We start from the raw sequence: 12,180 nt of genomic DNA, 5'->3' as shown, positions 1-12,180 counted from the left end.
TTGAGTTTCTTTGATGTCAACGGCTGTTGACACGATGTTTTTCTTGGTTTCTTTTTTCGTAATGGACGTGAAAACGTGTGAGAAACTGTCCTCATCATGTATAACCTCTGTTTATGTGTACCGTACGAAAGCTGCTTATAATTATTTCCGCGTCTACATCCTTAGGCCGAGCTCGGCAACATATTAGGCATAATGACGAGACAGTGAAAGCTTTAACAAAATAATCTCAGAATGAGTGCAGCCAACCTTCTAATCTCTGCGGGATTTTATATATATATATATATATATATATATATATATATATTCATCTGTTTTGCAGCCAAACATCACGGCTACCTGCGTGGCAAAAACTCAGTCGTTGGAAAGGACACGCCCAAGCAAGCAGCGACTTTATGCAGTAGAACAAGTTGGAGAAATTGCAGTTGCTCCGTCGGAAACAATTTCCGGTGAGAAGTTACCTTTCAAGTTATTTAAATAACAGTGATATACATGTCGTTTCAATGTTTGCATGGCGTTATGTAGACTGCATTGGATTCCGAGAGAAATTATTTAAACTTCACTACAGCCCTCGTCCATGTTCCTCATAGCAAATCCTAAAATATACAATGCTGTCACGTGGTAGCGACGGTCAAGAACGCAGTAGGAAAACTCTGAATGGCGAAACTAACTCTTTATTTGGCGAACCTGTGCCCAGAAAAACAGGCTACACTCAAAGCGCAATGATAGCGGCGAACACAGGCGGCGATCGTCGAAAGTGTGCTCTGCCGGTCAAGGGCGTCGGCTTTTATACGTAAGTCATCGAAGCTTCCAGAGTAATCGCTGGTGCCCGCGTATCTGCCAGAAAGTACTACACAATTTGCGCCGCACTTGGACAAGCTACGGTAACAGACAACGTATAGAACCATCAAAAACGTTACAGTAAGTTCCAATCATGCAGGCGCGTCCTGCGCTGAGCGGTAACTAAGTTGTTAGTGGCTGAAATGCATTCCCCGAGAAAAGGATAAATAAGTACACGTTTCAATAGTTTAAATTCGCTTAAGAGCTTCAGTAGATAAAAAGTAACCGGTTTTCTTAGAAATGCAGTTTACAAGTGGTAATAACTGCAATTGTGTACGCGTCCGTTGTGTTTGTGGTTTAAGGTTTAATGATATTTCTTTCTATACAGAATATGATGTTTCATTTACGTCATAGTAAGAAATCGAACAATTGTGCTTTACCGTCTACGCGAATTACTTTCCAGCATTTCGTGCGTTAAATCATCCACTAAGAATAGTACGCTCTGCTGTGACGCTGACTACGCCGCCAGCTTCACGTACAAGACTGGTCACCTAAGAGAACACACATCCTGTGAACTGGCGTGACGACCCAGCGTAATTTGTAGTCCTCTTATAGCTACGGCTGAAAGCGCTCAAAATTATTGACTGTTCGACTAGTTGGTCTGTCTTGTTGACTGGAAAACTTTGGACGCAGACACAAGGAACAGACAAAGGCGAACGCTTCAGACCGTGATCAGAGAGTGAAAGTTCTATCTGTAACTATAGGCCATCGCCTATATACCGCTTCACACATTGCAGACAACGTTGAGGAAACTACACAAGAAGTGCGTACCATAGAAGAGACACTCCTCGCGTTTCGCAGTACAGTTGTCCTTGATCTGCAACGTTTTTTTTTTACGAAATTGCTTCATCTAGTCATGGTTCTTCGAACACAGCAGCTTTAACTGCGAGAAGTACAGTTGTATATTCTGCAGGCATATATAAACAAGGAACGCAGTCTTATTCTTTGGATTGTGCTCGCACTCTTGAGCAGGTCGTCGTCTTTATCAACGCCAGCGCTGCTCGATGCTGATGGGGACGCGACAATGGCCTCCCTCCAGAGCGAGCACTGTCCCGATGCTCACCAGTGATTGATTCGTAAATAGAAGAAACGAAACATACAATGCCGTAACTGCCTCTCGGGGAAGGCGCCTCAACAGCGCTGTACAGGGAGAGGGTGAAGGAGAGATAGTGACAGAATAGAGAGAAAGTGTGTGGGAGAAAAAAAAAAACCGAGCGGCAAGGTCAAAGGTGAAGGCGGCACTATATACTCACAGCCGCGCGCGGAGTTTGGCATCCTCGCAATAGTCAAGTAACGCCAAGTAGGCGTGCCTGGCAATGGCGCGGTGTGCAGCAGGGTGTGGTGTCGCGGTGTGCAGCTCCTGTGTGGTGTCGGCAGGCAGCCCGAGGCGACGGTATGACGCGACAAGTGGGCCGCGCTCCGATGAACGTGCGGGGCACTGAAGAATGGCGTGCTCAAGTGTCTCGACGTCGGCGTACCTGTCGCAGGACGGTGAGCCTTCACCCGACAGCCGATGCAACCTTTCGGCCGTCCGTCAACAGCCGATGCGGAGACGCAGGATCAGAGCGCGGCTCAGGCCCCTGCGAGGCAGCAACTTGGGGGCATGCCGCCGGCGACGCGAGAGTCGGGGTGCTGCGCCTTCAGATAGCCGGCCACGGAGTGGCGGGCGACGTCAAACCGCGTCACGAACAGCGACAACGGAACCGGCGAGGAATGGGCCTCCTTTGCGAGCCGGTCTGCTTCCTCGTTTCCCTGCAGGCCAACGTGGGAAGGCACCCACTGGAAGACGAGGTCGCATCGCCGCTCGCACACACCGTCCAGCTTGCACTGGAGCCGGCGGATGAGCGTGGGGCCGTGGTCTTCTCTGGCCAGCATGCACAGTGCCGTGCGTGAGTCCGTCAGGATGGCCGCTCGCTGGACAGGAAGCTGGAGCAGCAGCTCGGCCGCCAGGTCAATGGCGGCCAGCTCGGCATGCGTAGATGACACCGCGCACAGAACGCGGCACTGGCTCTGTGCCCAGAGCTCGGGGGAAACGCAGGTCGCCGAAGCCGCGCCGTCTCGGAGCACAGAGCCGTCAGTGTATACCAGCACGCGGCCGGCGAGCTGCTCCTCGATCCCCGCGGCCGTCTCCTGTCACAGGGCGCAGGTGGCGGTGTTGAGCTTCCCTCTCACGCCAGGCACGGTAGTGCGAATATTGAGCCGGCGGCGGCGATGCGGAGGGGGTGGCACACTCTAAGCCAAAAGAGACTAACGGGGGTATAGGGGATAGGCCTTAGTCCTTTGAGGGACTAACTGCGTTGCCACAACCATTACTCCCTTTAGGGACCAACGGCAAGGGGACGAACTGTTAGTTCTCTAGCAGTTACTCCCTTGGAGATTAACTTTTGGTCCCTCCAGTTACACCCTGGAGGATGAAATGTTAGTCTCCCCAGTTGCTCCCCAAAGATTAAATGTTAGTCCCACCAGCTGCTCGCCGAGGACTAAATGTTGGCCCTTGCAGTTACTCTCCGAGGACCAACTGCTCATCCTTCCAGCTACTCCCCAGGGGTTGAACTGTTTAGTACTCCATATATGTAGTGGTGGCGTGGAGCAGAGGTAGAATACCCGGCTTCAAATCTGAAGGTCGTAAGTTCGAATCCTACTCCAGTCCACCACATTTTCAGGCATGGAGTGGTGCCTGACACCGGCAAGAGAAAAAAATATATCGCCGAGAGCTAGTGGGGCTATACTAGTTCAGGTGCAACCAAACTAGGAAGGCCCATAAAGCTTCATCAAAGTCACTCCCTCACCAGAACAGGAATTGGCCTCCCTGGTGCAGTATTCGGCCACTACCTCCCTCATGACTCCGACAATTAACCCATGGCCCTCAGTTCCCAGTGGCTGCGGAGCACCTGACCAAGGCGGCGGTCAGACCTGCTACGCGATAGAGGGTGCTAAGAATCTCTGGGTCAAGACAGGCCGCCAATGGAAACTGAACCTGGCAACGTTCAACACGCGCACCCTCTCGAATGAGGCTAGCTTAGCAGGACTATTTGAAGAATTATCAGGCATTTCCTGGGATATTATTGGCCTTAGTGAGTGAGGTTAGCAGAACTGGTGAGGCTTACACAGTGCTGACTAACGGCCACGTCCTCTGCTACAGAGGTCTTCCAGATAAGAAAGAATCCGGGGTAGGATTTCTAGTGCATAACAACATAGCGGGCAACATTGATGAATTCTACAGCATAAATGAGAGGGTAGCAGTTGTAGTAATTAAGCTGAATAGGAGGTACAAAATGAAGGTACTACAAGCCTATGCCCCAACCTCTAGTCACGATGATGAAGAAATAGAACAGTTTTATGAAGATGTTGAACTAGCAATGAGAAAGGTGCAAACTCAGTATACTTTTGTCATGGGCGACTTCAATGCAAAAGTGGGGAAAAAGCAGGTTGGTGAGCAAGCAATTGGCAACTACGGCATCGATTCTAGGAATGCAAGAGGAGAGATGTTAGTAGAATTCGCGGAAAGGAATAGGCTCCGAATAATGAGTACCTTCTTCAGGAAGCGCAGCAACAGGAAGTGGACCTGGAAAAGCCCAAATGGAGAAACAAGGAATGAAATAGATTTCATACTCTCTGCCGATCCAAGCATACTGCAGGATGTAGAAGTGTTAGGTAAGGTCAAGTGCAGTGACCATAGGTTAGTGAGGTCTCGGATTTCTCTCAATTTGAAGAGAGAGAGAGTGAAATTAGTCAAGAGAAAACAGGCCAACCTAGAGGCAGTAAGAGTAAAAGCAGACGAATTTAGGCTGGTGCTTGCAAACAAATATGCTGCTTTAGAAAAGGAAGATAAAGACAACATAGAAGTAATGAATGAAACCGTAACTAGGTTGATCTCAGAAGCAGCAATTGAAGTGGGAGGTAGGACACCAAGGCAACCAGTAGGTAAGCTCTCCCAAGAAACAAAGGACCTAATAAATAAACGACAGAAGATGAAAATATCCAACTCAAGAGATCAGATAGAATTCGCTGAAGTGTCAAAACTAATCAACAAGAAGAAAGTAAGGGATATTCGAAATTATAACGTGGGAAAGATTGAGGAAGCCATAAAATATGGACGCAGCATTAAATAAGTAAGAAGAAAGCTTGGCATAGGACAAGGCAAGATGTATGCACTGAAAGATAAGCATGGTAATATCATCAGCAATTTCGATGACATAGTAAAAGCAGCGGAAGAATTTTATACTGACCTGTACACTGCCCAAAACAGCCAAGCTACTTTCATTCAAAATAGTGATGAACCGGATACAGAGGCTCCTTCTATAATATAACTAGCGCTGAAGTTAGAAGGGCCTTGAAAGACATGACCAGGGAAAAAGCTGCTGGAGAAGATGGAATAACAGTAGATTTAATCAAAGATGGAGGAGATATCATGCTTGAAAAGCTTGCGGCCCTTTATACGCAATACCTCACAACTTCATGTGTACCAGAGAGCTGGAAGAACGCCAACATTATACTAATCCATAAGAAGGAAGACGTTAAAGAACTGAAGAATTATAGACCCATTAGCTTGCTTTCAGTATTGTATAAAATATTCACCAAGATAATTTCCAATAGAATCAGGGCAACACTTGACTTCAGCCAACCAAGAGAACAGGCTGGCTTCAGGAAGGGATATTCTACGATGGATCATATCCATGTCATTAATCAGGTAATCGAGAAATCTGCGGAGTACAATCAACCTCTCTACATGGCTTTCATAGATTACGAAAAGGCATTTGATTCAGTTGAGATACCAGCAGTCATAGAGGCATTGCGTAATCAAGGAGTACAGGAGGCATACGTGAATATCTTAGCAAACATCTACAAGGATTCCACAGCTACCTTGGTTCTCCACAAGAAAAGTAGAAAGATACCTATCAAGAAAGGGGTCAGGCAAGGAGACACAATCTCTCCAATGCTATTCACTGCATGCTTAGAAGAAGTATTCAAGCTGTTGGACTGGGAAGGCTTAGGAGTGAGGATCAACGGCGAATATCTCAGCAACCTTCAGTTTGCAGATGACATTGTCCTATTCAGCAACAATGGAGACGAATTACAACAAATGATTGAGGACCTTAATCGAGAAAGTGTAAGAATTGGGTTGAAGATGAATATGCAGAAGACAAAGATAATGTTCAATAGCCTGGCAAGGGAACAAGAATTCAGGATCGCCAGTCAGCCTCTAGAGTCTGTAAAGGAGTACGTTTATCTAGGTCAATTACTCACAGGGGACCCTGATCACGAGAACGAAATTTACAGAAGAATAAAATTGGGTTGGAGTGCATACGGCAGGCATTACCAAATCCTGACTGGGAGCTTACCACTGTCGTTGAAAAGAAAAGTGTACAATCATTGCATTCTACCGGTGCTAACATATGGGGCAGAAACTTGGAGGTTAACAAAGAAGCTCGAGCACAAGTTCAGGACCGCACAAAGAGCGATGGAACGAAAAATCTTAGGACTAACGTTAAGAGACCGGAAGAGAGCGGTGTGGATCAGAGAACAAACGGGGATAGCCGATATTCTAGTTGACATTAAGCGGAAGAAATGGAGCTGGGCAGGCCATGTAATGCGTAGGATGGATAACCGGTGGACCATTAGGGTTACAGAATGGATACCAAGAGAAGGGAAGTGCAGTCGAGGTCGGCAGAAAACCAGATGGGATGATGAAGTTAGGAAATTTGCAGGCGCAAGTTGGAATACGCTAGCGCAAGACAGGGGTAATTGGAGATCGCAGGGAGAGGCCTTCGTCCTGCAGTGGACATAAAATATAGGTTGATGATGATGATGATATGTAGTTACTCCTTATAGGGTTAATTTTTTGCCTCGAACATGCTTTTCAGAGGCCCAAGGCATGAGCAGAGCTGCTTGGGCTGGGGTTCATTTTTTGTCTCGAACATGCTTTTCAGAGGCCCAAGGCATGAGCAGAGCTGCTTGGGCTGGGATTATTTTTTTTATCTCGAACATGTTTTTCAGATACAGAACAAGAGCTGCTTGGGTGCTTGTAATATAAAATAAGGAGAAATTTTAAACAATAGAACACTTTATTTTTTTACAGTAGCAACGTGTGTGACACGCGCACAAGCGGAGTTGGCCGCACACCACTGTTAACACCGACCATGCGGCATATCGTCAAATGTTCTTTGCGCCTTTGGCGCAAAAACAATGTCGAATATCCAGTAAAGGGCAATCTGCGTGGCGAGGCCAGAGACAAGACCATCTTCGTCGATCTTGATCGATTCGAGCTGTACATGGAGGGCTCTTGCTTGCAGCAGGCTAGTGCCCTCGTATTTCACCATAGGCATATGATGCGATCCATCCGGGTGCTGCAAAAATAAATGATAGGGTTGTAAGCGTCAAAGCCAACACATGATGATGAGGTACGCTGTAGCTGAGTGACCATGCAACAGGTCTATTATCAGCATGCAAGTTACATATAATCTTACGTAAGGGGAAATAAAAGCCCCCATCCTCTCCTTCACAAGGCTTGACAGTCAAGCGCACAATCTGAAGCTGTAAGCTTCAGGTCTGAAACGAAAAGTTTTCACAAATTAGGCATGAACACTCTCTACCCCGATTACAAGACGTCATACATGAACACAGACATTGAAAGACAATTTACATTGCAATTACAGTGGAACCCCGATTATAAGGTTTTGAGGGGACCACACAAAACCGCCTTATAATCGGGGCATCGTATACTAAAAGAAACTAAGAATATAGGCAGTGACGGTGTCTTCCCCAAAAAGCAGGTACAGACCGCCTGAATAATCCCGCGGCACGAACCTGCAGTGCTTGCAAGGAAGGTAGATTAAATTATTCAAAAATTACGGTATTTATTCGATTGTAACACGAGTGCACTTCTTCATAATTTTCGTTGCTTGAACCGTGACCCTTGTGTTCATTCGAATAACACCAAAATTGACAATTTAAAACAAATCTACTAAATCCCACGATTTCTTGCGTTACGTTGGCAACCTGTAACCTTACTGCTCGATCCAATCCATGGACAGGTCGACCGAAGTGCTAACTTGTTTTTGGTTGTAATCGGCGCTGTTTTCGCTGTGCTTGTGAATGGTTACGGTGCTGTAATACCCTACGGCCTTTTGTGGTTCGACTCCCTTCATTCGTGGCATTATGGCAACGCAGCGCATTCAGTATGACGGTCGCTTCGAGAGACGAGCAATTTTGAAGACCGAAGAGCTGAGAAAGAGGCCACACGACGAGAATACAAACATTTCTGATGCTGCCAATTTTTGTTTTAGCATAACACTTCAATGTTTTGAAACAGTAAGGCGGTGCACAAGGAACCCGAGAGCAGATTCAGAAAGCGTTCGTACGCAAGAATTTGTAAAAGTGGTGATTGGTCAACCAGGGGGATCGGTCCACCCATGAAAGAGGATGCAGAAACCAGGGTGCTGGCCAGTCAAGAAGTGCTGTTGTGAAGGCTTGCACATAGAGAGCGTTGTGAATTTAAGTCGACTCATTTGTGCTAGCCAAAACAGATGTCAACGAGCACAAGATGCTGTTAATAGAACCAACATAAACAGAGCTTCCAAGTTGCCTTTTCAGAACCAACAGAACAAACTGCAATAAAAACAGAGAATGTATTATGGCAATGACAACAGCAACAGCAAAAACACAGGACATGCCACATCGTCAGTGCCACCATGGCTATAAGTCAAGATACATTTACTGGTTATTGCGTACAGCTGCACTTTGTTCCAAAAATCAATCATCCTATATATAGAACATACATATGCTCAAAATCTGCACTTACCAAAATTCAATTGCCTCCTTTATTTTTAGTTTTGCTTTATGGGGGGCAACAAAATCATTTTAAGTGTCTACAAACATTCCGAAATCTTCATCAAAGACTTGCCAAGGAAAATTACATGCATCAGATATTTTATGAACCAGTTGCAGTAAAATCTGTTTAAAGTGTACCGTAGTCAGGGGGGAATCAGCATATTCATGCACAATACTGTTGTACAGCTCAACCGGCCATATCACAGTTAGTAAAACGACGCATTGCATTTATATTTATTAGTATTAAAGTAAAAATGTGGTTTAAACGACTAAGCTTCAGCAATGATTCACACACCATATATGTTCCTTGATGCAGCATAATAAGTACTGCACTCACATCACTCACTTGTGTATTGTTTTGACAACGTTCAATTTCGTACAAGTCTCGCATAAATAGAGAAAAGTAAACTGTTAAATCTTTCTCTTCCCAACGTCCTGTCCACAATGCCATGATCTCCTGTTTAGAAACGCTGTTTTCTAAAATAATACATGAGCATGACACGCAGCGTAGCGGCGAAGCAGGTCAATGGCTCGGCAGTGATGCGACAACGCATTATTACCGCGGTCTTCGCTACGCAGCCTATATTAACGTTACATAAAGCCAATGAGGGGCAAGTACGAGCATCGAGGCAGCAACAAAGCCGTCCCGATATAGTCTGAAAAACACGCCGGCCCATATGGGCACCAAAGTGCGGCGGCAATTTGTGATAGGCGGCAACAATGAAAGCCGGCGGCAACAATAACGCTAAATTTAGCGCCATACAGCTCACATTTCATAAGATGAATAAGCAAGAGCAAAGTATCTCTCGTTTGATAGCGCAAAAGCTCACAACCATGTCTTGAGAAGGGCAACGCTTAGCCCGTTGCTCGCGTAGTTAACACTTCATACATGCAGTGAGTAGAAAGAGATAATTGGTCGTGCTAGCAATGGCTAGTCTTTAACTACCCGCCCTTTACAAGCAGTAAATACAGTTAAAATTGCAACGCAGCTTGTGATTACTCACCTGCAAGGTCAGGGAGGCGCAGTCTTGTCCAGCGAGCACAATGGTGTTCTGTAGATAGCTGAAGACCTTTAAGAAAATATGAGTTTCACATGGTCTGATGACTTTTGACATAACAGCCAAATGAGTCTCTGATGTGTTTCTTCGGAAAGATTCTGATGTATTCGTAATGTCTTTCTAACACATATTGGCCACCGTCGTTCTGATGCATACTTGATAAGGGTTTTTCTTATTGTGAGCATGAAATGTCTTCCTAATGCGTGCTCCAAAGCAGTTTTCGTGTGACGGTATCATGTCTTCCTAATGAGCCTCTACTGAGTTTATACATTAGATTGCTGGCATTCATAGAATTCCTAAAACAAAATTAACCACGTGTGGCAACATTTTCTGATGTGCCTTTGGTACTTGATATACATATATCAAGCTAAGATGCAGCACTTTTTCCAACATCCAACATGTTCATGGGCCCGTACATATGCTGCACATTAGACATTTCTCAACGAAAAAAAGTTGATAAAAACATTTATTGGGCATATATACCACGCTTCCTTAAAGAGAGAAGGAGGTTAAATGTAAGGAACACATAGTATCTGCATGAATACGGATGTGGTATTTTCCCTTCATTTAATCTCCCTCCTAGTCTTCGAGGAGAGGCTGTTTTTGAGGTAGAGGGTCATCGTTTTGAAGTGAGTGCACGTGTACCCTGCATGGCGAAAGGACAGAAAATTAACAAAACTTGGCGATGAACCCCAGGAATACACACTGTATCAATTGCTGAGGAACGATTTGGAGATGTTAGTTGTGTGAAAAGTTTATTTATGTCGGTTCACATAAAGCCGTTAAAGAACCACTGTGTAGCCTTTGAGTGTAGCACTAGCTACAGTATGCCCAAATTTCTCTTGGCTGTACAAACATGTATTATGGATCAGCTGTGGTGTGTACGTGTTGTGAACTACTTTGGCTGTATTGGTTTCCACTCGACAAAAAACAGCAGTGTCTGTGGATTGCTAGCGGAAATTGGAAAATCTTCTATCTGATCACTTGGCGTGGAAATAAGCATAGGAGTGCTGGTGTACGGGCAACTCAATGCAACCCTGGGAAATTTAAGTGCCAGCCGTTATAGAATATTTGCATGAGCTACCGGCATAGTTCTCATGCATTTCAAGTTTATTGTGTCATGCCTATGCTGGCCTATGTCCACTATGTCACACCTACGTTGGTGCTCTCCCAGGCACATGTCAATTGAGGCACCGGCCAGTCTGCCCCATGTAAATCTGACCAAATATGCACATGATCAAAGGAATAGACCACACAACCCCTGACGGATACAAGACAAGTTTTGTGGTATCTTTAACTAAGCAAGCCTCCCCTGCCTGGATGTTTTTCTCAATTCGCTTGTGGACTGCTATGCACATATATAACCAGAAAGAAATATTGTAGACAGGATATGCACGGCAGTCTTTAAGTGAACTGTGAAAGCCGAGCAGGCAAGCGAGGCTTGCTTGGTTAAAGGTACCACTAAATTTGTCCAGTGTGTGTCCGAGGCAGTGTATTGTACTCCTTTCACATGTGGTCAAATGCACATAGTGCAGACTGGCCAATGCCTAAGTATGTACTTAAGATATCAACCATATTTGACTCAAAAGACCAGTATGCTCATCCGTCTTGGCCGTGCATTGCAGCAATAGGACTTCTGGCCAGATTACACGATCGCCACCTATTTTTCACCTACAGTGGAAAATTGACACGTGAAATCAGTGAGGCATACCGCATAAATAAAAAGACGTGTGCGCCAGCCCCATTAGGAATGGTCTGCCTTCTCTCACAGTGTAAATTTTGTCCTGAAAAGTTACATGAACTGACCGGCAAACTCAAAAGGACGCTACAAATTTCACCTAGTGCACACGGCTGCTTCTCAGAAAATGCACAAATACTGTTACGCATTTCAGCGCTCCAGAAGCGGACAGAGACAGAAAGCAAATACGTAGAAGAATATTTATCTCAAACAGAAAAAATGATATTGAAGAAAAACAAACAGCAAACTACCCTGACACACTATAAACACTATACATACACAAACACTCCAAAAACTAGCTATACATATAAAAAACAAACAAGCCATCAACTACATATTGCTCCTCCGCTCGACTAACCAACGCGAAGTCACGAACAAACGAACGTTCTGACCGTCGCCAGTCGTGCTGTCGGACTCCGGCCCAGCGTGGCAAAGGACGTTGGCCTGCGTGGTTCCGACGCAGCGTGGGCGTCGACCTCCGTCGATAGCGATGAGGTTGTGGTCTTCCGCAGAGACCCGCGTGGCACACGGCGCGGTCTGGGCCAGTCGGCCGTTGTGCCGCTGACGTGGCGTTGACGATTGCCTTCGTGGCAAATGGCAGCAACTGGTTATGGCAGCTTGGGGCTGGACGGGGGCCGCAGAACACAGCCACGGCGACGCAGTGGGGGCTCAGGAGCTGGAGTTGTTGCTGGTCAACTCGCGAACGTCCCCTCTTCG

The sequence above is a fragment of the Dermacentor silvarum genome, chromosome 7, assembly GCF_013339745.2.
Source record: "Dermacentor silvarum isolate Dsil-2018 chromosome 7, BIME_Dsil_1.4, whole genome shotgun sequence".
NCBI lineage: Eukaryota > Metazoa > Arthropoda > Arachnida > Ixodida > Ixodidae > Dermacentor > Dermacentor silvarum.
This window is presented reverse-complemented; position numbering follows the sequence as displayed.